The following is a 26,291-nucleotide window of genomic DNA, read 5'->3' on the forward strand; positions in this document are numbered from 1 at the left end:
TTCTCTGCAGAAGAGGAAAAAAATAGAATCCACCAACATGTACTATATCTTCTCTGTAAACCACATCCTGTTAAATCACGTCTACCCAATTCCCCAAGAAAGAAACCCTAAAATTATCTTTGATAATTCCCTCTTCCATAGAACTTACATTCAAATCATCAGCAAGTTTTATAAATCTACCTGCTAAATATCTCTCCAATCTATGTTTCTCCATCTCTGTTTGCATAACCCTTGTTCAGGCTACTTCATTTTCCAACTTGGACTCTTCCTTGAGCCTCCCAATTGTTCTTTTTTATTCATTCTGGTCCTCCTCCAATTCATTCTCCACTCCTCAAAGTCAAGTCTAATTTTTTTGCACATATATTCTGCCTAAAATCCTTCAATGATTTTCCATCTCTCTTACATTACAGTCAACACAACCCTAAAAATTTTTACATGATTTAGACTTCTCCCACTCCCCATATTTCCTGTTTTACCACAAACTACACTCCCTTTTGCTTTCAATCTTCCAGTCATCCAGCCCTTCTTATATTCAATTACTCTTAATTTCTTGCTGCATTGCACCACAGAATGCTTGTTTTCTTTAAAAAATCCTCTGCAATCTCCTCCTAACCTGACACCTTGACTAATTAATGCCTACTTTTCTTCAGATCTGTCTCACAGTCACTTTCTATAAAATATTTCCAAACACTCATTGTTAAGCTAAATCTTCCTGTTATAGATTGTTATAGAACTATGTAACTCCACTTTTCATCATGGAAATTTTTACACTTATGTCACTAGTTATTTTTTAAAATTGACTTCATCATCTGCACTGTATCTTCCTTGATACCAAGGACTTCATCTTTTTTTTTTTTAAATCATTCTTATATTCCTTTTGTTCCATTCCTTGCACAGTAATGTAGTTGCTCAGTTTTCTTAAAGCATGAAAGTGAAGGTAAAGCAATAAATACAATTAATTTTATACCTTTGTGAGGTATAAAATTATACCTTTTTAATGTTAATGTTATACCTTTGTGAGGAAAAGGAATGGAGTTGATCCACATCAATAGAAGAACATTTTGTTGAACTCAGAAGCATTGTACTGGGAAGTAACTGACAGATTTGAAGCCATCTCCAGATGTTTCATAACTGAATGACCTGATAAAGATTCTTCATTTTTGTAAGGTAGATGGAGGACAAGAGAGAACCTAGTGACAGAGAAGTGAGACCCGCATGGCTAACACATGGAAGAAGAGGGAAATGAAAACATGGGGGAAACCAGAAAAGAAGTTTGGGTGAATGCGACTACCTGACACCCACAAAGATGGACCCTATACATTTGGTGAGAAAAGTAAAACTTTGTTGTTTTTCAAGATTTGGCCTCTGCATTTGTGACCATCTGATAGTGACTTCTTTATTTCCATGCCTTTCTGTCCTTGAAATTTGACATGTAATTAATGGTCATGTGAATTTTTATAATTTTGTTGAGTAGATGAATAAAATATAACATGGCTCCTTTAGTCAGCATAGAAAGAAATTTTCAAAAGAAAGGTTAAGTGTCTTGATGAAATGAGTAGAAGCCTCAACTTGAAATAATCTTAGGGGAAGAGAAAAGAAAGTAGATGAAGAGGTTCTTTTCTAGAACTTGGAGGGAACTAATCTGGAGGTTTAGGAAAAACAATAAGGCTGACCTATTTGGTCAGTTTATATTGTAGGATTGAGATGGATAGCCAGGAACCAGAGGAGCAATGTGATCAATATTAAAGATAATGAAGACAAAGTCAGATGAAAGCAAGAGCTATAGTGGAGGAAGAAATGTTAACTAGGTCCTCAAGACTGCTGTAATACAGATCTTGCATCCTTGAGAATGAAGTTTTGAGGAAGAAAGGTGGTTGCAAAAGAGTGAAGTGAAATATTTTATTTTATGTATGATAACTAATTATACGATTGATACCGTTCGTTTGCTTAGATTGGTGTAATTCATTTAAGAAAGATTATTGTTGCTGTCACTAATGCATGTTAATTTTCAACGTGCCCACAGATGAGCCTTTAATGAATTGTTCTAGTATTTTCCTAGATACAAAGTCATGATAATCTATTTTCCCTTTAATTTCTAAATTTGAACAAAAGAAATTACTGAGAATATTTAAGAAACTTTCTTTCTTATTATGGAGAAGTGAAGCCATAGCCAATCTGGAGCTAAACCTTCAAAGAAAAAATGATTTCTCAAGTCTACAGTAATATTATCCTTGCAAATAACACCATTGGTGGATTATGACAGAGCTGTTCAGTGTCACATGGTATAACTCCATCTGCTCTCCCTTAGCAAATGTCCAGATGGATTCCATTTCTGGTCTCCAGAAAGACAAGGCCAATCAATATGAAAAATCTGTGCCTCTGATTTTCTATCACAATCATCCAAGGAGAATTATAAACTTTTTTGTTTCTATCTGCATTTCTTGTCAAGAGGCTATAGTTTTATTTTTAACCATGAAATCTGTCTCCAAATTTTTGAGTAATAATAATGTCAAATGTCTTTCTCCTTGCTTATGTTTTTACAGTGGTAAGAAAAGCTACCTTGAAAATGTCTCTCCTATTCGCTTTCAAAAATCTTTTATTCATGTTTCTGAGAAACTATTTATGCCTATGGTTATTATGGGTCTTAAAAATGCTTATCATAATATTTTGATTCCAAGAGTACCTCAGATTCAGGAATAAAATAAATGACTTGAATTGGAATACCACACTGAAGAGAAATAAGACCTGTAAAAACAAATTCATGTTTGAAAAAAATTTCTCTTTGTGTTCATTGAACTTATATTATCTTTTGTTCATATGGTTGAAACTTGTATAATCATCTTTATAACATGGCTGATAAAAAAATGGAAGAATTCCTTGTGGAATCATACATATTCATAGCTATACACACTCTCTCACACACACACCTGGAGTGGTCCACACTGTTTGTCTACCATAATTTGATTTTACATATTTATTTATTTTGATAAGGTTTTGACCAAAGTATGAGTTCAGGAGGAATCTAAGAAAATGTGGGTTTTCTCTTTCATTCTGATTTTATCTGTTTTAAGCTAAACTTTTTCCTAAAGATTACTTATATTTCAGATTTTTAAAAATTCATATTTCATGTTTTTGGATTTGTAAGGAAAAGAGTGATGGCACTCCCAAATATCTCCTTTCCCACTTCTTCAGAGATAATGCTACTAATTTATTTGGGCATATGGCCATTTAAAATAAAGTTCCTTTTCCAGCCTCTCTTAAAACTAGGTCTGACACATGTGTCCAAGTTCTTGCCCATGAGAAATAAATAAAGGTAGGGCATGCAATCTGAGAAGTTCCTTCCTTTAGATAGTAGTGGGTGGAGCTCTAACAACCATCATAAACTATAAGGTGATTTTGAGAATGGAAACTACGTCTGACAGGGCAACAAGATAAGAGTAGCTTGGGTTTCATTCACCATGGACCATCATTCTAACCTTAGATGGATACCCATAAGACTTATTTAAATTTGAGAGAAAAATGAGTTTCTACTTTTACAGCCTTTTTATTTGGAGGGTCTTTATGGCTAGTAGCCTTTTATATGTATTTTTAAAAAATTGAATAGTGCCCTACTAATGAATTAATTCTAATGAATTAATTCTAGCCAGGCATAGTGGCACAGTCCTGTAATCTCAGCTACTGGGGAGACTAAGGCAGGAGGATAGTGAATTCAAAGTCAGTCTCAGCAACAGTGAGGCACTAAGAAACTCAATGAGACCCTGTCTCTAAATAAAATATGAAATAGGGCTGGGGATGTGGCTCAGTGGTCGAGTGCCCCTGAGTTCAATCCATGGTACCAAAGCAAATAAATAAACAAATAAATAAATAATTCTAGCACAAGCCATGTTCAACTAAGATCTAAATAGTTATAAATGTAACAGCACCCAATACAATCATTAGGCTGACAAGATATTTTTATATGAAGGAAAGATCAAAAGCAAATGAAGTTTTGTGCATATTATTTTATACTTTAAGATGATTTTTTTCTTCTTCAAGTTTCTCTTCTGCATTCTAATAAAACTAAACTTACATAACTCAGCCCCCAAAAATATGCCTTCCAACTTCTAGCACCTGTGATTTATTTTTATTTTTGCTTGAACTGGCAGCAAAATCTGCTTTTCCTAAGATAGGGCATGCTGGAGGTGTTAGGAGATTAACATGCATTTCCCAACTCAGGAGAAGCCCTAAAACAATAACTGAAAGGAGACCATGTATAAATACCCTGGTTTTTATACAGCACTTTGTGCTGTCAAGTGAATAAATTCAGAGGCATTTGTTCTACACTTGTTCTGCACTTGCTGAGATTAAGATACACTTTTCCAGAGTAGTAACTGACTTGTTATCATATCCATTATAGACTGACTTCCCTCCTTTGCTTCCCTTCTTTCCTCATTCCCCTACCTTTGTTTCCTGGGTCCACATCCTAAATAAACTATTGCACATGGATCTTAGTTTTAGGATCTGCTTCTGGGAGTATTAGAATCAGGCCAATATTTGCTTATTTTGTGAGCTGCAGTAGAAATATTTATGGCCAGGAGAATCATATATAAACAATGAGCTGACATAATTGTAATACATCCAATAGTATTTGCTGTTCTGTTTTTTCTTCTAGTCCTCAATGATAGAATAGAAAAAATGTTTCTTAAAATTCCTTGAAAACTGGTTACTAAGTAATGTGCTTGGAAAATATAACCCTAAGAAGAGTATGTTTCCATTCCATACATAATACCAGATGAACTGGCTTAGGATGGATACATGCTGCATTTCTTCAGGAAGAGTATCTTCCGGAACCATTGGGTTTATCATCTCTTTCTAATATTTACAAAGTTCCCATATATACAGTAGTTAATTAATAAGTATTTGTTGAAAGAAGTATGGTGGAGAGGGGATTGGAGTAAAGTTAGATTGGTTGATCAAACACACTGTTAAGGATAGAAAGGCCTACTTCAGAGTTAAGAGGAGATACAATACATATCCAATAAAGGAATCCAGTTCAGAATATGAAATCATTAACAGAAACATCAATATATGTGTGATAAAAAGTCAATGGATCTGAGCTATCATTCCTTTTCACTATTTCTGTTAATTATATGACTTTAAACAACCCCATTAAACATCAGCTGTCTTATTTTTACACTGAAAGGGGACAATATTGTCAATGATATGGTTCATGGGATTCTTCAAGCAGCATGAATTTCTTTTTGTTTTTTTGTTTTAGTTTTAGTGGATTACTGTTTCAATAATCCACTAATCCAACAAGTGCTTTGTATATCTACTACTACTAAGACATTAAGATTGGGTAACATGGGAAAATGAAATTCTGGAAAATACAGGATTTTTGTTTTTGTGTAGTTTATTTTAAAGATATGGGGACAAAAATAACACAAATCATAGCAGGGAATGAGGTCAGAATGAGAAATTGGAAAACCCTAGGGTTCAAGAAGCAACTTAAAAGAACCTATGTGATCTAATAGAATTCTAATAGAGAAAGCAAGAGTCACAGGAACACTTAAACAGTCTGGCCTTTTGGACTGATGATTAAGATACAAGAAATGAGACAGAAAAAAAAGCTATTAAGTTATCATGAAGAGCTTTAACTTCTAAGAAAAGTAGTTTTAGCGAATGAAAATCTAAGGATTTTAGGTTAAGAGAGAGTTTGAATCAGTCTTTCTTTCCCATTCTCATTTCCCACGTGTAGCAGGTTGGGTTGAGACAGAGCTTGGTGTTTAGAATGTGCGTTGAGGAATATCCTCGGGATACAACACCTAAGGACAGAGGGGAAGGAAGCAGAAATGAGCAGAAGGAGAGGTGAGAGTGATACAGACTAACATCAGCCTTGGCCATACTCTCAGGGAGCTCTGGCGCTTGTGGCCCTTCAGACTTGCACTATTGGACCAAGATAACCAGGTCTTGGTATCTTCCCATCCATCAGTCATTGCATCTGGGTTATCTCAGGGAGGACTGTGACCTAGGACAGTGCCATTCTTTGTGGCTGAGACAGTCTCTAAAGATGCTGAGTGCTGATCACAACCCCCAGGGGCTAAAAATCAAATTCTTCCTGGCAGGGGCATCTGGATGATATATTATAGCATCTGCCACATCAAATTTGTGTTTTAGAACCTCTCAGTGGCCTTGAGAGATTCAAGGTTCACTGTGAATTGGTAGACATGAAATACAGCCAGACACCTTTTATTTGAAATCAACCTCTCAGATGGTTTTGATATACAAATATTTGGTAACCACTCTTAAACATTTATTCAAAATTGTTAATTAAAGACAATGGATCAGGACTATGATCTTTGCTTCTAGAATATCTGTCCTGCTCAAAGCACATTCCTTTGATACTTGGAATAACTATGAAATAAGTAAAGCTCACATCTGTATATTATAGATAAGGAGACTAGCTTAAAAAAAGCATAAGTATCATGCTCAAGGTCACACTGCTACTAAATATCACTCAGACTTAAAACTTGCCCATTCCTTCATTGTAGCTTTCTCTGTCTCTCACATATTTAAAATTTTACTATGGTATAGATCATGTTTTTCTTAAAAAAAAAAAATGAATGTCCTCTCTATTCTTAGAAATTTTTCCAATATTTTATTAGTTGCCCTTGTTACAAAAACAAGGTTTGTCCTATCAAGTTAATAATAGGTTTCCCACTCTATTCTATCAGGCATAGATGGTCACATGGTGCCAGCTTTTCATCCTGGCAATAGCTTTTGCTTTAACTCACAATACCAGACACAGAGCAGAAAACTGCAGCACTCTCTCATCTGTTTTCTCTGAATAAATCCCTGCTGGATTCTCATAAGACTGAGTTGGGTTTTCCAGAAAAAGGGAAGCCTATTAAATTCCCTTCCAAGAGGCAACTGAGGCTTTAGGTGGCATCACTGAGGATGTGCCTTAAATGAAATAGCAAGTTAAAATGAGGATAGGGTGGGTAAATGGGCAGAGAACCTGCTTTTTTGGTATGAGCATGTGATGGCTTCTTCAAACCTCTGATCAACTCTCTTATCCTCTGTAAATCACCAGGTCTGTGCAGAGCAAAGAGAGTTGCCCTATAGGCCCTTCAAAAGAATCCATGCTGCAGTCCATGTTGACAGCTTTACTAAATGACAAGTGAGTCATAATCTTTCATCACCTGGGTATGGCCCAGGGACAATGACTAAGACACTATAGAAAAACACTGGTGGATGAGGTTGTACTTAATCTTCCATCTTTCAAGCTCAAAAGGAAACTATGCTTTGGAAATGCATTAGGGGAAAATCTTCACAAGATGATGTTGATGATGATGTTTTTCTTCTTACAAAAAAAAAAAAAAAAAGACCACTACTGATATTCATCAGCATACAGGGATTTCTGCAGGATAGAAGCAATTATAGGCATGTGTATATTAGCAACTTACACAAAGTGAAAGACTTAAATTGCGTGGCTGGAACATTTCATACTTTATGACCTAAAATATAGAAGCAGGGAATGTTTTAATTTTCCAAAATACGGCAATCTCATTCAGAATCCTTAACCTTGCTCTGGAGTAAGTTTGACCTAAATCTTCAAGGGGATTTCATACAGATTTCACAGACTCCCAGTGAAGTCCCATGGCCTTAAAGGTACAGGGGTTTCCCTTTCAGAGGATAGAGTTAACTAAATTGGATATAGTAATTTACTGTTGCTTTAGGCCACTGGCACTTACAGCTCAATACTGTAGAACTTTAGCTATACTATTTAACCCATAGAAATACATCATCTCTTCATTGATTTATAATGCCACAATTTTTACAAATGAAGTTCCCATATGTACTTGAATCCTATGTCTGGATTCTTCTTTCTGTTCTGTCAATTAGCTCTTATACACACTGATACCAAAATGTTTTAATTTTAGTTTTCTTCAAGCCAGAACAAAATCAGACCTCTATGAATATATGCCAATGTAGCTTCCTTCCTCCTGGTGAAGGCTGCTGCCCTGTTTTTCTTTTCTAGGACTGCACCCATTCTACTCATGACACCTTGTTGGGCACTTTTTCAATGTTTCCACTTCCTCCCCTTACTCCTTACATTGGCATTTGCCTGAGTTACATTCTTTAGCTGTCCCCACTCCATATTGTTTTCATGAGTAATCTTAATTCTATTTGTGGTTTCAGATAGTACTCAAACTTGTATGTCTTCCACATCTCCCTGCCTTGCGCCAAATTTATTCTCACCACTTCCTTGACATGTCCAAGATTTGGAGTTTTCTGAGGCCCCTGGATTTCAACACATTAACAAAAAAATCAAGTTTTAAAACTTTTACTCCAAACTCATTCTCTCTTATTAAATATCTCTGCCAATAACAACATCTTTCATGAAATTATCCTAGTCAAAAGCTTGTGACCTCGATTACTTGTTACCCCTATCAGCTACATCCGTTTCATGCTTCTTGAATTGAGTTCCTTCGTCCTGATCTTTCTTCCACTGCCATGCTTGCCTTTGATTATTCTTGTCAGAGGCTATGCCGATAGCTCCCTACCTTGACCCTTGCTGTATTCTAATTCATTTTGGAGAGAATGATATTTTACATAGGTAAATTTGAAATAGGTAAAATTACTTATCTTACCCTCATATTGTCCCGGTGCATCTTTATGCTCTTCATGACGAAATTCAAGTACCATGGCATGGCATCTGAGACCCTTCACCATCCACCCCAATCCTGTCCCATTGACCTTCGTGCTCATCGACTCTGCTCTAGTTTCCCAAACACATGCTTTTCCTGAAATGCTCTGTCAGTGTGCCTTTATAATTCCCATTACCTATACCTGGGACAGGTATCTCTCCAAAATCATGCTTTAAATCACCTGACCTAGCCCAGGTGTATTATATTATGTAAACATTTCCTCATGACCTCTCTAATCCCAGGTAGGTAAGATGTCTTCATCTTTGCTTTCAAAGTGCTTATCAATAATCCTACTCTCACATGTGATTTATATGATTGATATTTTTTATTAGCTGTCTTCAAAAAGACTTTGAGTTTCTGGAAGACAAAAGTTCATTTGGGGGTTCACCAAAGCCTTCCTACTGATTGACATACCGATTTGTGCTGCCCAACATGGGGTCCATTAACTAACAAGTCCCTATTTATTCATAAACAAAATTTAAATTAAACTTCTTAGTCACACTAGCCACATTCCAAGTGCTTAGCGGCTACATATGGCTAGTGGCTACTTTATTGGACAATGCATATACAGAACATTTCCATTATTACAAAAAGTTCAGTAGGACAGCACAGATACAGACCCTGCCCAGTGAATGCTGATATGATAGTAGAATATAGGATTAATCTTTTTTGAAATGTTTATTAAAATAATTATAGATTCATGTATAGTTTTAAGAAACATTAGAGAAAGCGGTCTATCTCTTATCCAGTTCTCCCATCTTTCAAAACTACTATACCTTATCACAACAGAGATATTGACATTGACACAATTCATTGATGTTATTTAGATACCTCCAAGTTTACTTGTACTCATTTCTATATGTTTGTGTGTGTGCATTTGTGTGTATGTACTTAGTTCTGTACAACTGAATCAGATGTGTGGGTTCATGCATTCACCACCATAGTCAAGACACGAATAGTCCCATCACCTCACAAATCCCTTTTGCCATCCTTTTTTAACCACACCCACCTCCCTCCTGCACCTCACACTCATTGCTTAAATCCTGGCAACCACAAATCTGTTCTGCATTTCTAAATTTTTTTTTTTGAAAAATGTTATATAAGTGGTTATATACAGCATGTAACCTTTTAGGATTTTTTTCTACTATGCACAATTCCCTGTAGGTTCATCCAAGTTGTTGCATGCATCAATAATTTTTATTGTTGAATTACTTTCCTTGGTAACTTTGTACTACAGTTTGCTTAACCATTCACCTATTGAAGGAGATCTCAGCCGTCTTCAGATTTGGGCTATAACAAATAAAGATTTGAGCTATTATGACTTTTCTTGTACATATTTCTATGTGATATGTGTTTTCATTGCTTTAGGATAAATTTCTGCCTCGGTCCATTCAGACTGCTGTATCAAAATGCCATAAACTGGGAAGATTATAACATTTCTCATTGTTCTGGAGTCTGGGAAGTATGGGGGCAAAGCACCAGCTGATTCCGAGCCTGTGAGGGTCCCCTTCCTGGTTCAGACACAGCCATCTTAAGAAGATGACCTCCATAATGGACAGGAAAAACAGGCTGTAGTCAAGATTTGTATAAAGACATTAATCCCATTTACAAGAGTTCTGCTATCATGACTTCATCTAACCTTAATTACCTTCCAAAGACCTCATTTCTTAATACTATCATGTTAGGAAGCAGGATTTCAGCATATGAATTTTAGGGGGATGTGACAATTCAGTTCATAACAATGACTGAATTTCAAGAATGCAATGACCAAATTTGTTAATTGCATATTTTGTTTTGCATTTTTATTTTTATTTTTTTTTTTTGTGGTACTGAGGTTTGAACCCATTGGCACTCTACCACTGTGCTACATCCCCAGCCCTTTTTGTTTTTAATTTTAAGGCAGAATTTTGCTAAGTTGTTCAGGTTGAACTTGAACTTGCTATCCTTCTGCTTTAGCCTCGCAAGTAGCTGGAATTACAGGCATATACCACCATGCCTGGTTGCACATTGACTTTTATAAGAAGCTACCAAGCTATTTTCCAGAGTGACTGTAATATTTCACATTCCCACCAGCAAAATATGAGTTTATCCAGTTTTCCTGTATCCTCATCAGAATTGCTGTCGGCACTAATTTTTATTTTAGTCAGTCTGATGATTACTTAGGGACATTTCACTGTGGTGTTAGTCTGAATTTTCCTATTGAACAATTCACTCTGTGCCCATTTGCCATCTGTATATACTCTTCAAAGCAGTGGCTATTCTTATCTCTTGAGCACTTTTTATTTGGATTTTTATTTTTTACTATTGAATTTTGAGAGTTCTTTATATATGTTGTAGGTCAGATACATGGTTTGTAAAATTTTCTTTCAGTCTGTAGCTTGTCTACTCATCCTTTTCACATGGGCTTTATTTTAGTGAGCTTTTACACTGCTGTGACTAAAAGATCTGACCAGAGCAATTTTAGAGAAGGAAAAGTTAATTTGAGGGCTCACAGTTTCAGACGTCTTAGTTCATAGAAGGCCAATTTCATTCCTCAGGGCTTGAGGTGAAGCAGAACATCATGGTGGAAGAGCATGGCAGAGGGAAGAGAGACTCCACTCTCCAGCCACAAAATATATATCCCATAAACATGCACCAATTCCCACCTCCTTCAGCCACACCCTACCACTTCAATTAATCCTATCAGGGATTAATTCGCTGATTGGGTTAAGACTCTAACAACCTAGTCATTTGTCCTCTGAACCTTCTTGCATTGTCTCACGTGTTACCTTTTGATGGACACCTCACATCCAAATCATAACTTTTTCAAAGAAAATGCTTTTAATTTTTATAAGATTTAATTTATCGATATTTTTTCTTTTTAAGTGCTTATGGTCATCTAAATATCTTCTTTGGAGTAAAGTCTCTTTTAGTTCTTTCCCCATTTTTTAAAAAATGGGTTATTTGCTGTTGCTTTTGAGTTTTAGGAGATCTTTATGTATTCTGGATAAGAATCCCTTAGTAGATGTGACTTGCAAATATTGTCTCATTTTATGGACTGCCTTTGCCCTGAAGATTGTGTCCTCTGAATAAAAGTTTTTAATTTTGATATAGTCAAATATATCCCATTTTTCTTTTGTCTGTCTCATTTTTCTTTTTCTGGTGTCATAAGAAATCATTGCCAAATCCAATGCTATGAAACTTTTATCTTGTGTTTTATTTAATACATTTTATGATTTTTGCTCTTATATTTAGGTCTTTGATTAATTTTTAGTTTATTCTCATATATGTTCTAAGGTAAAGGTCCAACTTCATTCTTTAACATGTGGATATTCACTTTTACCAGTTCCATTTGTTGAGAAGACTATTTTTTCCCCATTGAATAGTGTTGGTACCTGTGTTAAAAATCATTTGAGCCTATATGCAAGAATTTATTTCTGAATTTTGGTCCATTCCATTGATCTAGGTATTTGTGGACTACTGTAGTTTTGCAGAGAGTTTTGATATTAGGAAGTGTGAGTTTTCCTACTTTGTTCTTATTTTTCTATATTGTTTTTGGCTGTTCAGGGTTCTTTGTGATTCCATATGAATTTGAGGAGTGATTTTTCAATTGTTGCAAAAACAATGTTGGAATTTTGGTAAGAATTACTTTGAATTTATAGATTTCTTTGGGTAGTACTGATAAATCTGAAACAATGTTAAGTCTTCAGTCCTTGAACATGGAATGTCTTTCCATTTATTTATTTATTTATTTATTTATTTATTTATTTATTTATTTATTTATTTATTTTGTACTTTATTTTTTTTTTGTCTTTCCATTTATATGTCATTAATTTCTTCAGTAATGTTTTATAGTTTTCAGTGTACAAGTCTTTCATCTCCTCAAGAAAATTAATTCCTAAGTATTTTATTCTTTTTAATTTTATTGTAAATTATTTTCTTAATTTCATGTTTAAATTGTTCCTTGACACTGTATAATAATGCACCTGATTTTTGTGTTTTGTATCCTCCAACTTTGCTGAATTTGATTAATTCTAATCAGTGAATGAATGTGTGTATGTGTGTGTACCCTTTAGATTTTTCTACATATAGTATCATGTTGTTTACAAACAGTTAATTTTAGTTCTTTCTTTCCAATTTGAATGCTATCTCCCCCAATTTAATACTACATCTAGGATTTCCAAAATTATGAAGAATAGGAGTGGTAAAAGTTGGCATTGTTGTCTTGGTCCTAATCTTAGAGGAAAAATTTTCTCTATTTCACCACTGAGTAGGATGTTTGCTATTAGTAGGTTCCTTTTGTATCTTCTGCCTGTGTGTGTCCAATTATTGCAGCACCCTTTCTTGAAAAGCTGTTCTTTCTCCTCCATTGTATTGCCTTTTCCCCTTTGTCAACTATCACAGGTTCAAAAATGAATGGGTCTATTTCAGTGTTCTCTATTCTGTTCTAGTGATCTATGTGTCTCTCCCCCTGCCAACATTATGCTGTCAATTACTATGGATGTAGAATAAATCTTAGTATTGGGTAGAGTAATTTCTCCCACTTTATTCTTTTGTCAAATTGCTTACCTATTTTAGAGCTCATGCCTTTGCATATACATTTTAGAACAAACTTGCCTATGTCTACATATGTGAATAGTTCTAGGAATTTCATTGAACATGTAGGTCAATTTAGATATTTTTGCTGAGCCTTCTAAACCTTTCAAAATATATCTATTTATTTAGGTCTTCTTTGATTGGTTTCATTTATATTCCACAATTTTCAGGATACAGATACTGTATATATTTGCTAAAATTTATACCTAAGTATTTCATTTCTTTGGAGTAAATATAATGGAATCTTGTTTTAAATTTCACTTTCTGCATGTTCATAATGTACAGAAATGCAATTAATTTTTTGGGTCAAGCTTGTGTCCCTCAACCTTGTGAACTCACTTATTAGTTCTAGTAGATTTTCTGTACATTACTTGGCATTGTTTTTCTGTACATAATTATGTTTTCTGCAAATGGCAATTTTATTTATTCCTTTCCAATATGGTGTCTTTTATTTTTTGCACCCCATTTCAGTGGTTAAAATTTCCAGTACTGTCAAAATCAGTGAGAATATTTATTATTTTCTGTTACATGTCTTAGCAGGAAAGCATTTAATCTTTGGCCATTGGTCGGGGGGGGGGGGGATGTTATAGATGATTTTTATAAACCTGAGGCAATTTCCCTTTATTCCTAATTTTCTGAGAGGTTTTTATTCATGAACATTTGTTGAATTTTGTCAAAAAAATTTTTGCATTGATTAATATTTTTCTATTTGATTTTGTTAGTATAGTGAATTACATTAATTTACTTTTAAATATTAAACCAGCCCTGTATGTCTGTGACAAACCCACTTGATAATAACATAATTCTTCTCATTTGTTGTATGATTCAGTTTGGAAATATTTTCTTTTATAAGTATTTTTTTCATCTAAGCTCATAAGACATATTGTTTGCAGGATTTTTTTTAATCTACTAAGTTTTTTTTTATGGTTTTGGTATCAAGCTAATGCTGGTCTCATTAAATGAATTGGGAAGTCCTCTCTCATCTTGTATTTTTTTGATAAGATTATGTAAAAATGGCTTTAATCCTTCTTCTAATAATTAATAGATTTCTCCAGTGAAATCATGTGGGCCTAGAGATATCCTTTTGGAAAATGTTTTAATTATAAATTTGACTTTTATCAATAATTTTAGGACTATTCAGATTATGTGTTTCATCTTGGTTGAGTGTTTGGCAATGCATGGCTTTGAAAAATTGTCTATTTCATATAAGTTGTTGAATTTATGGGCACAACATTCTGCCAGGTGTTTAATTATATTATTTTGATGACTTCAGGATCTGCAGTTATTTCCCCTATTTAATTCACGATATTGGTGATTCCTGACTTTTTATTTTAGTTTCGATGAATCATGTTAATCTAGGCTTATTTAAATTACCCATTTCATTCCATTTTATATTTTATAATATTTTAGTGTGTAAGAAAAAATATTTTGAGATATTTTAAAAATAATGATATGTTTTAAAATACATTCATTATTAAAATTTTCAAACAATTCTAAACAATAAAAAATAAACAATCAAATATCTTTCCATTGAAATGTACCTTGGTTATAATATTCCATAAATCCTCCTATTGAGACAGATAAAATATAAGGTTATAACAAGGGATAAATTGACAGATATGCTGTCCACATATGAATGATACCATGTGTTATTTTAAAACTAAATTGGGTTTAATCTTATTAAAATTAAATAAAAAGTAGTTAAAATGTGTCAGTAGTAATTTCTAAACTTCAAAAAAAAGTTTTTTCCCCCATAAAGAGATGTTCATAATACATTCCTTTAAACATAAGAAAATAAACTGTGAAAAAGTATTGGGAGGAGATGGCACTATATGTTTTAACTTCAAGAATATCCACTGGTCTCATGCTGAAAAAATGAAGAAATTATTGTATTTAAACTCCTTCATAATTGTCCTCTTTCTACCTAAACTTTTTAGGGATATGTGCAATAATATTTACATTGTTGAAGTTTATAATATTTATGCTGTGCTCCAAAACACAATTTTTAAGTCTTAGATTTATTTTTAAATATATATGATAATCATTGTAACATTTGAGCATGGCCTCACCATTCATGAGATATTAAAAAAAAACTCAGTTGTGTGAATTTCATAATTAAGTAGAATTTTGTGGCATTTATATCTGCTGTATATCCTGATTTACTGAATGTTTGAAAACAATTCACTTTTGATGTGAAAACCTAAATAACAGAACAGGCAAAGCAAGTATTCTTGAGTCACCATTTCTTTCTCTTGGCCACTGTTTGATGCTGTGAAGAAATTTAAATACAGCCTGATTTTCTTTTTCTTATGTGTAAGAAATGTCCCTGTGTAAGAATATGCCCATTCTGCCTAGATGTAGTAAACGTTATTTGTCTCTAATACTCTATAACTTTATCACAATATATTTTGACATTAACTGTTCTGTATTGATTATTTTTTTTCCAGGAGACAATTGTGTTATTTTTATTTTGCAGAGTTAATATACTTTATTTCAGAAAATAGACTTCTATACTTCTATTTTTATTTCATTTTTTCCTCCCACTTTATTACTTTAAAAAAAAAAAAAACAAAGGTTGTAAAAACTAGTATCCTGTTAAATGTGTAAAGACCAGTTATCTGAAAGCAAACAAAACCCCCTCATTTATGGGTTTTGTCAATGCACATGGTATAAAAACTTCTATAATGGATAATTTCAAGCTACCAGTGTGATGCTGCTGAAATGAAGTTAGGAAGAGGTATGCCCAACAAACTTTCAAGCTGTACAAGCAGAGGTTGTACATGTATTGGATCTCCTTTGACTTCAATATAATTTTCCTATAATTGGTTTTATATTTTATTGGTTAGTAGCTCTGTCCCTGTCCATCTATCACTGTGTTTTCAGTTATGTTTAGTTTTTGTTTCCTATTCTTTTTTCCATTTGATGACCTAATGATTTCCATTCCACCTTCCCTCGCCCTGACAGTTTCTCATTCATTTGGGTCTTATCTCTTTGAATTTGTGTGCGTGTGTTGTTTTTTAAAATACATTGTTTAAGTTATATTATCTTTATTTTTTTGGAAACTATGGGAAAATATTTATCAGAACTTCTGTTTCCTGGGAGCAATTCTTCAGATACCTTTTCTTTGTGTGCTTTGTTTGTTTCCTGAAACATTCACTTCTACCTTCTTTACCTCTGTTATCTAAGCAAAGGTCCTGTTCCTCTCTGGAATCTATGTTGGTTCCAGCATGATCATGATTCATTTTTCAGGGAATCCTGCTATCTGTTGTTGGATAGCATGGAGAAGGATTAAGAAAATAAGTGGAGGCAGTACAGACCTTGATTCCAGTGTGTTGTCTTAAATATCTGCCTCCACCACTCTAAGTCTTCTTCCCCTTTTCACAGTTTTTGATATTAATAAGGTTGGTTGAAATTAGTTTCTCATGAAATATTGGCTAGTCAGGTGCTTTATTTTATTGAAAAATATTCTCTTATGTACTAACAATTATTTTCCCCTCAAATTACAAATTACAAAAGTAGATTTTTTTTTTTTTTGGTCAGTAGAGAAAACCATGTCTTAAAAGGTAATGAATACATGTCAACTTAATAAATCATAATTAAATACATCATATACAAAAATAACTGGATACCTTAATAGATAAAATATTCTCTATTGCTGATTATAGCTTATTTTCTAAAAAAATTTCAGATTCAAAAAAAGTCAGTTACTTACTTAAAAATAAAGATTTTTATCCTTCCAATAAATCAGTAGGAGTATTACTTTGCGTATTCAAAAGTGCTATATTCAGTAAATGCATTAGTGTGGCAGATAAAGTAATATTTTGCCCTTAAGAGAAAGTCTTATTACCTCAGCTGTAGGAACTACTGTTGACAGAATACTTTCAGCTGTCATCCCTTTTAGGGATTGCTACAGTTTCAGACAACTTCCTGTCTCAAGTTCATGCCTGTTTCAAGAGCAGCCCATGCTCAATGATTGATTTGGAGATACAAAGGACTGACCATCTCAGACCAATTCAGAGCAATTCTGAAGGGTTTTCTTTGCTCTGGAGCTTCCTGGGGAGCTGGTCAAAACTGTTGTTTGCCTGTGTGTGGCTTCTACCTCTGCCCCCTCCTTCTTCTGCAATTTTCCACCTACAGATGTTGGTTCTTAATCTGTACTCTACATGCTAAACTCTCAAGAAATGACATACTATGTACACACACACACACACATACAAATCTTATGATTTTATGTAATGCAGTGTTAGAAGAGGTATTATATTCATCTATAATTTTTATCCTATACATCTCTGGAATGAATTTGAGGCAGCTAACAAGTCATTGTATTTTTAACCAGTAGAAATAACTGCATGAACACAACATTTAAGAGTAACAGGGACTCTATTTTAAGCCACCAAAGTTCAGTATTTCAAGTAAAAATTTTAATTGATACCAACCAATCAAAAACTACGTCTTAAAAATATTTTCTGGCTGTTGCATCTGTATGGGTGTACATATGAGAAAGTCAAAAATAGAAAATATTTATACAAATAACATAAGGGTGGAAATGGGGTTGAGAAGTAGGTAGTTAGCACTATGTGAGCAGTTTTGATAATAAAGTGATTGGTTTAGACACTCATTTCCTTTAAATAGAATGATAGCATATGATATATCAGGGCATATTTCTTCTTTATACTTAGGAATATTGAAGAAGAAAAGTAATCATTCCCTCATCCTACAGTTCCTATTTTGATACAGAAGTATGAATGAATGGAAAACAAACAAGGGAGAAATGATAAATTTATACTATTAACCAGGAAACTTCTAAAGTTATTGAGTAAAATAGAGTACAAAGAGATAAACATTCTTATTTTGTATTCTGCTGATCAATTATAGGATCATATACCACATGCATTAGTTTATAAGAGTACTCTTGGGATAACTGAGGATGGTCAAGCATGTGACTTCTCCATTTCTCCATTTCCTAGGTTGAAACTTTCTGGCTGGTTTGTGAATCAATCTCTCTCTCTCTCTCTCTCTCTCTCTCTCTCTCTCTCTCTCTCTCTCTCTCTCTCTCTCTCTCTCTCTCTCACCACCGTGTGGTCAGTGACTATTCTTGACATTGCTGGAGCCTTCAAGGGTTTGGGAAGGGTGTGGACAACTGGGGGTTTATAGTTGAACCATAAGACATCATTGCAAGTTTCAACCTGAAATTATTCAACAAAAAAGCCTGTCATCTCTTGGTCCCCAAATACCCTACTTGTGTTCAAAATCTGTCAGTCTTCTCACATGGGCGAGCCCAGCCTTGGTATTACATGTGCAATAAATTAACACTTTGATGAGTGCTGAGAGGGTTTGTCCCAGGTCAAGAAAGGCAGGGGTACCTGCAAGGTACACGTGTTCAGGCTTGAGTGAAACAGGTCCTAACAATGAACTTGCTAGTGAACTAGCAAAGTGAGCACGGGAGCACAGAAGTGGTCCAGGAACTCATTTTTCCCCTAGGAATGACATTCTAAATCAGAAATTCACCAGTTTGTGCAGGGAGTCAGTCTGACCCTACTGATCTTCCTTCCAGAAAAGGGGTAGCAACCCCAGGGACACCTTCACTTGAGTTGCCACGCCAGGCAGGAGGGGTCTCTGTACACCAGAGATCATTGCTGGGCGGGCTGACTGAAGTATGTGATCACTCCGAAGTCACGGAGGGGGTTTCTCTGAGCAATAGGAGGACCAGCAGCAGGACATCAACATCACCTGAGAAGTTTGATTTGCAGACGCTCAGGGCCCAACCAATTGAATACGGATTTTAATTCATAGGCTCATTAAAGTTTGAGAAGCACGGATCCAGGTGTTGGTAAAGAGGCTGGCAAACCAATGTGCCTCTCAGCCCCTCCCCTCTTCCCCACCTTTGCTTGCCCCTTCAGCAAAGCTCAGCCCTGCAATGGTCCTGCACAAAATTTTGGCAAATCTCGAGTGTGTTGGGACCGAGCGTGCAGAAGTTGCCCCCACGGGGAGGTCAGAAGGAAAGTGTGATTGGATTGGCTGCTTTCTCCAGCTCCGGAGTGTAGACACTCCCGCCACACTACCCCCACCAACCCCCCGCAGCTGCTACAGCCTGCTTCCAGTCGGCTGCCGCGAAAACCCGGAGCAGCTGCGTGCGCTCATGGACAGTCCTTCTAGGGGCGAAGCCAGGCAGCTGGGCATGCTCAGTAGCTGGGGGAGGTTTGGGTGGAGAGTAGAAAGCTTTGGCTCTGCCCCCCACCCCCTCCCTTTAGCCCCCGCCCCCCTTGCCCCTACCCAGCCGTAGTAGTTCCCCAGCGTGCGCCCGGGGAGACCAGGAACATGGCGCTCGGAGCCATGTAGCAGTGGAGGAGAAGGGGATGAGCCACTGCCGCTTCGCTGACAGCCAGCCACCAGGTAGGCAGACTCGCCTGGAAGGGCTGCCTGGGTGGATATCGGTGCCAGGAGAGACGTTTGCAGGGATGCGCACGGCTGGTACCATGGGCATCTAGCTTTGCCCGAAGAGGAAGAGAAGGGGACCTCTGTGACAGCACAATTTTGCATCCCCTAGGAGATGCCAAAGGCTAGGGACCTGCTGTCGAGAGGGAAGGAATCCGGGGACCGCCCACCCCCAACCCATGCGCTTCCATCCAGCCTGGGCTCTCTACCGGTCAAATAAAGGATAGTTCCTTTCTGCTGGGCTGGAGGGCGTGGGAGAGAACCCCTGATACCAGCCCTGGAAGCGCGCTGGTACCCCGAACTGCTAGCAAGCCCAGCACCAGTTCTTTGTGTATATAGCCGCGCACGCCGGGCCGTGGGGGTGGTGTGCCACGGTGCTTGCTTCTCTCGAGGAGTGTTGGATATGTTGCCAGAGCAGAATTCTATATGGTTTTTGTCTTTTGGCAGGTGTGGACTGCAAGATGCAATAGCTGAGCCTTTATGGGGCTGTGTTTTCCTTTGTTATTTGCCGTGGTGTGTCTGTGTGCGCGTGGTGGTTTGTAATAGAGAGAAAGAACTTCTGCTTGTGGGCAGAGTGTGGAAGAGGATCTCGGCACCCAACTCTTGTCAAAATTGTGTGCCATATCAACCTCCTGGAGGGTAAACTTGAAAAGTCTGGGGATCATCAGTGCCCAGTTTGAAGAAGCGTGATTATTCTTGAAACCATGTGTGTGTGTGGTGGTGAGGAGAGGGGGTGTTCTCTGATGTTTTAAACACGGGATGTAAGTCAATTGCCAACATTAGATCCCAATTAAGGGAATTTGAAGCCTTGCACTATTTTTGGTGGTCTTTTTAAGGTCAAAGTAATAAAGAAAAAGAGAAGTTAGCATAAAAGCAGAGGAAAGTGTCATTGTTCATAGTTGATGACAGCTTGGAAGACTGAATATACTTTTGTGGAAATGGGGAGACCTGGGCGTTCCACAGGGTTCTACTAAGAAACTGCCACAGGGTCTTAGTTAACTCGCAAAACGTCTTAAAACATCCTTCTTTCTTGGATTTGGTGGTGTGCAGACAGTGTTTCTTACCTGAATCCATATGGACAAGATACTCTCTGTAGAAGCCCCTCCTACACTAGAATTCTATGATTTTTTTGCATTCTATAACACCACCTTACTTTTGTATATCTGTTATATTCAGCAGCACAACTGAGTTATGGAGGAAAGGTAAATTTAGAACATGCCTTTATTTTTGCTTTATAATATGAAGGGTGGGCATCTGCCTGTGAATATGAAGTTTAGAGATACTTTCCTCTGCACTTACACTATTTATTTTTATAGTCTTGTTAGGTGGCAAGAATGAGTCAGTATCATCAAAATGAAATGGGAACTGCATGAGGAAAATGCATTTAAATAAATTAAAGCCATAAATGTCCAGTCTGATGATGATACCTTGACTTGAAATACATGTATGCAAAGCAGAAGCACTGCTCATAAAGCAACAGAAGTTGATGACAGGTTCATTGATAGCATTGACCTAATAATAAAAATTTGGGGTTCCTCTGTGAATGGGTAAAGATTCACATCTCTGCAACTTGTCATTTCATTAATGTGAGTTTTAATTGCAGACATTGAAAATCCAGTTTAGCAGTGCCTCTTCTTCACTCAGAATTTGCTGAAATGCTGCAGTTAGGAGATGCAGGTGTTTTGGATGTGTGGGGTCATCTTGGTGATGGCATAAAACTGAGTTAGAAGTTCCATGTTTAGCTTTGCCATCTCAGGCAAGCTATTTAAAGTTCCCAAGCCTCAGTTTCTTCATCCATGAAACAGGCTTAGGAATAATAGGACCTTCCTGCATGTGTCACTGTGGGGATCATTGTCATAAACCACCAAGAAAATGCCAGTGCTCATTAGGAGTAAGAAGTGTGTGTTTATCGAACCCATACTTTATGCCTCTTATTATACAAGTGAGGTTCAAATGTGGATTTATTTAGATTCACCCAACTGTTGTTGGTTCCCAGGATTGCTATAACAAATTACCCAAAACTGGGTGACTTAAATAACAGAAATTTATCTCTTACAATTCTGAAGGCTAGAAGTCCCAAATCAAGGTGTTGGCAGGGCTATATTCCATCTGAGACGGCTAGGAGAGGGTCTTCCCTTGCCACTTTCAGACTCTGGTAGCTTGAGGTGTTCCTTGGTCATGACGGTGTAATCCAATCTCTGCCTCCAACTTCACATGGCATCTTCTCTCTATGTCTCTGTGCCCAATTCCCCCCTTCATATAAGGACACCATTCATATTGAACTTAAACCCACCCTAATTCAATATGACCACATTTTAAGTTGATTATAGGTGGAAAGGTCTGATTCCCAAATAAGGTTCTGGGTGACCTTAAATTTTGGAAAAGCACTATTTGGTCCAGTATTTTCAACATCCATAGTAATAATGACAGCATTAGTATTTCAGCATAAGACCAAAGTAGAGGTTGAATATCATGGGGTCAGAAAAGACTTTAAATGTTATTTAATCCAACTAATATATTTGAAGTTTTATATTCCCAGCTATGTTAGTAAAGAGCAGGGTTCATAGGTACTTCATTCATATATCAGCAGTATGTCCCTTATCCTGAAACCAAGGCAATCCAGGACTTGGGTTTTCTCAGTTATCCCAAATGTACCCTGTTGCAAACTGATTTGTTGATATTGCCTTCCACCCTTTTTGCTACCCTGCAAAACAAAAAACAGAAACCACAGCAGTAAAGATAGCCTAACAACTTTCTAGTCTCTTGTATCCTGGTAAATGGTACCACTGTCTATGAAGTTGCTCTTGCCAGAAACTCAAGTATCATCTCTGACCCTTCCACTACCTTTACCCTCTATGCCTCAAACCATCACACAGTCTTAGAAAGTCTACCTTCTACCTGGATCTCTAAATACATCTCCCTAGGTTCATCTTTCCACTGTCCCCTCCCCCCACTGTTGAACTTCACGTTATCACAGCTCACCTGGGTCACTAACATAACTTCCAAACCAGACCCCTGGTTCCTGGTTCACCCTGTCAATGTAGGATCATTTCAGTTCGCCTCATAAAATGCCACCCATACACCTGAGACCATTTATAAAGACTCTGAGAGTCCCAGGAACTTGGCCAGACTTGTCCTGGACATCTTTTCCTCTTGCTGCTATTACAGTGCTGTTTCTTGAACATACAAAGTCCTACTTCCTATATTTTGCCAGTCCAACCCATACTGATCTTTTGGACTTCCTTGATCACTTTTCCTTACCAACCCAAATCTCCCATCATCTCTTCTCTTCCATAGCACATAGCTCCTATTGTCATTTCCTATTTATTTATTTAACTATTTAATGTCTCTAAACTCTGGGATGGCTTTTCATTTTGTGCCTTACATGCACAAGATCTCCATCAATGTGAATGGTGAATGAAAGGGTGAATAATCTGTCTTTCTCCTGTGCCAATTTATACTTTTTGAAGTGTTTTAACTAGTATAAAAAGAGTAAATTAGAACCTCATTCTGACTTCAAAAGGGGAGTATTTTTGACTTTAACAAGTACACTTTCTAAAAATTAATTTTAGGTTAACAGTTAAGAATCAAGTTACAATATTTTCTGGCAACTGAGGTTTTTGCAAAAATATGTCAGTCAACAAACATTCTGCAAATATATATTTGTCATCGTGGGCCCTGAGAAAACAATGACGAATTACACTTTGACCTTTTTGGAAATTAAGAATAATAAATAATAATCATATATAATAATAAATAATACAATGTGCTCCTGTTGTATTCCAAGTTCTCTTTAATTCCTATCCATAACCATCACTATAGCTCTCCAATCTTTTCCGGTAACACAGACCCCTACACTTATTAGAAGCACAAAAACCATTTTGATAAATCAATAATCAGTAATTTTTTTTTTTTTTTTTTTTTTTTTTTTTTTTTTTTTGCAGTGCTGGGGATCGAACCCAGGGCCTTGTGCTTGCAAGGCAAGCACTCTACCCACTAAGCTATCAGTGATCCTTCAAAATAAGAAACCTATCTAGGGAAAAGGAATCTGCTCATATGTAGGCAAGCATACAATTTCGCTCTGAATATATTTGAATGAACTCGGTTCTGTTTTAAAAATCATCCTGACTGTTGTCTTTGAGGTTAAAGTATGAGAGAAATTACTCTTTATATGAGAACAAGTTTCTGGCATATTTCTGTCAAGAGTCTTATTTGTTTTATTGTTTAATATGTTTTATGTTTTATACAAGGGAGACATAACTTGGTTTCCCTGATTGAGAGTCCTTTTGGTAGTTTTGTACAGCAAGACTGTGCCCAGAGGAAATTCACATAGTTCAACATGTGAACATATCTTATGTTTTGGATTCCTAGAGTGGCTTCAATTTCATGTCCTCTATTCTTGTAAAACTGTGAATTTTTAAAAAATGATAAACTATCATTTAATCCATATGCTTAAGTAAAATTTTTCACACAAAGTAACCAATAATCAGAAAGTGTGCCTTGATTTTTTTAAAAAAAGCAGTAGGTACACAATTGAATGAACTAAAAGCTAAAGTAACTAATAAGAGATTTCAGTAAGGTGGTTAATTGTAAAATACATTATCATGGTTTAGATATGAAGTAATCTCCCAAATCACCTGTTAATGCAGGAATATTCCAAAGTGAAATGATTGGATTGTGAGATTTGTAACCTAATCAGTTAGGACCTAAGCAACTTTCCTCTGCCCCAATCCCTCTTGGTGTGCTGCTTCACCTTGGGCCCAGAGCAATGGAGCTGTCTAGCTATGGACTGAGACCTCTGAAACTATGAGTCCCAAATTAAATTTTCCTTCTGTAAGTTGTTCTTATTGAGTGTTGTGGTCATAGAGAAAAAGAAAAAAAAAAAAAAAACTGACAAAAACATACACCTTTAAAAGTCAATGACTAGCCAAAATGGCAGTATTTACCAACCAAAAAGTGGAAAGGAAGATGATCCTACTCATGAAACCACAAAAATATAAATTACATAGCAAAAATAGGAAAAGTACCTAAAATACTTCAGAATATTAAGAAATGGATAAGAACCTATGCAGAATGTGACATATTTTTACTGAAGACAAAGCTAATAAACAGCAACAACAAAAATGAAAAATACATCTAGTCTTGGGTAGAAAAGGCAGATAACATGGAATGGTCATTTTTCCCAGATAAGTTATATGCTTTTATTACAGTGGAATTTGGGGACACTTGACAAAATGCTTCTAATGTGCATCTGGAAGAATAACTATATGAAAATTGAAAAAAATGTACAAGAACGATGGGGTTTGTAGAGATGGTGGAGCTGGTAGTGAGTGGTGGATGCAGATAGAAGGGTGAGATGGAGGCTGGAGTGGGTGGTGGGTGCAGAAAGGCTATGGGTACAGGTAGGTAGAGATGATGGGTGGGGTAGGTAGGTAGATGTCGGGGGGGTGGAGGAAGTTGTGGTAGTTTTCCTTTGTTGAAATAAAAATAAATCATCTGGTTATCAAACTGCAATCATTAAATCAATGCAGTCCTGATATAAGAATTGATAAATAGATCAATGAAATAGAGTAGTCGAGAAACGGACTCAGTTTGTTTTTGGAGACAGAAATGTGTTGGAGAAAATACTGTGGAACAGTGAGGTGGACCTGAAAAACACTTGGAGGAAGTTGGCTACATATATAGAAATCATTGAACTAAGAACCTCTGCTTACATGACCTTCCAAAGTAAATTCCAAATAAATTGAAAAGTTTATATGTAAGGTAGAAAACAAAGCTAGAAGAAAATAGTTAACTGGTTTTAGAAGAAGAACTTTCTAAATATAAGATCAGTGGAATGAATCACGAAGCAAAATACAGATTCAAATATGTTTTGTACTTCTATATACAAAAAACCATATATTTTAGAATGGAACATAATCATGGGAAGCAATACCGTCACCAAGCATGAATTAATGCAATAACATACTGAAGAACTCTTGCAAATCCTTAAGTAAATAAGAGCTCCTGATAGAGTTGTCCAAATATCTGAATAATTAAAAAGGAAGAAATAAAAGGATCAATATACATATTTATTAAATGTTCTTGCCATTAATCACAGAAATGCAAATTAAAATAGAATGCTGTTTCCTGTACTAATAAGTAAAAAAATATTGAAAAATAATAGTACTGGCCAGGATGCCAGCATCTAGTGAGAATATTCTCATTCAGCACTAGTGGGAAGTTTACATGCTGCAATCTTCCTAGGGAGGAGTTTGAAAATATTTGTCACAAGCTCTTTAACGTTCAAAATATTTGAGCCAACTATTTCTTTTGCTTCTTTTTTTTCTATATTTAATTTAGTCTTGGCTAAGGCAGTAGGCTGGTAAAATTTATATAAAGAATTGTATATTTTATAACAAAAGTTTAGGACATACATAACTAAAAATTAGAAACTGCAAATGAGTTCTCAAAATAATACATTCTATTAGGTACTAAAAGTGATCATTTTGAAGATTACATAATGACATAATCCTCACTACCATTTTCACTGGAGATAACCAAGTGGCACTGTTGCATATATTGTATCATTCATGTGTTTTGTGAAATGGA

The 26,291-nt window shown here is 35.9% G+C and overlaps 1 protein-coding gene across 4 annotated transcripts in view; it reads left to right on the forward strand.

Annotated features, from left to right (window-relative positions):
* Nucleotides 1-26,291, forward strand: part of PAK5 (p21 (RAC1) activated kinase 5) — a 386,653-nt gene that overhangs the window by 71,793 nt on the left and 288,569 nt on the right. For 3 of the 4 annotated variants that reach the window (XM_079126873.1, XM_079126871.1, XM_079126869.1), the window contains exon 1: nt 19,370-19,658. The gene's annotated coding sequence lies outside the window, so the exon portion shown is untranslated. Of the gene's footprint in view, nt 1-1,167; nt 1,325-19,369; nt 19,659-26,291 lie in introns of those variants that run through there. The other variant, XM_079126870.1, reaches the window with a different exon arrangement.

Source organism: Sciurus vulgaris, assembly GCF_902686455.1.
Source record: "Sciurus vulgaris genome assembly, chromosome: 2".
Classification (NCBI taxonomy): Eukaryota; Metazoa; Chordata; class Mammalia; order Rodentia; family Sciuridae; genus Sciurus; species Sciurus vulgaris.